The sequence below is a fragment of the Etheostoma spectabile genome, chromosome 12 (assembly GCF_008692095.1).
Source record: "Etheostoma spectabile isolate EspeVRDwgs_2016 chromosome 12, UIUC_Espe_1.0, whole genome shotgun sequence".
NCBI classification, from domain to species: Eukaryota; Metazoa; Chordata; class Actinopteri; order Perciformes; family Percidae; genus Etheostoma; species Etheostoma spectabile.
This window is the reverse complement of record NC_045744.1, coordinates 4,299,428-4,299,884: the sequence shown is the minus strand read 5'-3', so window position 1 is coordinate 4,299,884 and position 457 is coordinate 4,299,428.

The window sequence follows — 457 nt, the reverse complement described above, 5'->3', positions numbered from 1 at the left end:
AGCCATCCTCTGTTTAACTTCAGCTTTTTCAAAGATGGCATCGAGTTGTTTTCTGTTATTTTGAAAGCGTAAATGATGGAAATAAAAACTAACTTGTGACTTGTGACATACTATACAAATGTCTAATCTGTCATTTAATGCCTTTTGGAGATGTTTCCATCTTGTCTTGGCTTTTTTATGCACGTTAATACACATTTTTACCTGGGGTGTCCAAACTTTCGAGCCCCACTGTAGGATACATTTTTGCTGGTTTTGATCTCTCCTAGTGGAGGTTTTTTTTTACCTCCACGCCGTCTTCATCATATTTTTGGGTTGTATGTCCATCCGACCCATTCTCATCAATGCAATGGTCAAACCATAACTCAAGAATTCCTATGCTAGTTATGACAAAGATTTCATACAAATGTCTAACAGGGTAAAATGAAGACGTTATGACATTTTATATCCAAAGGATCAA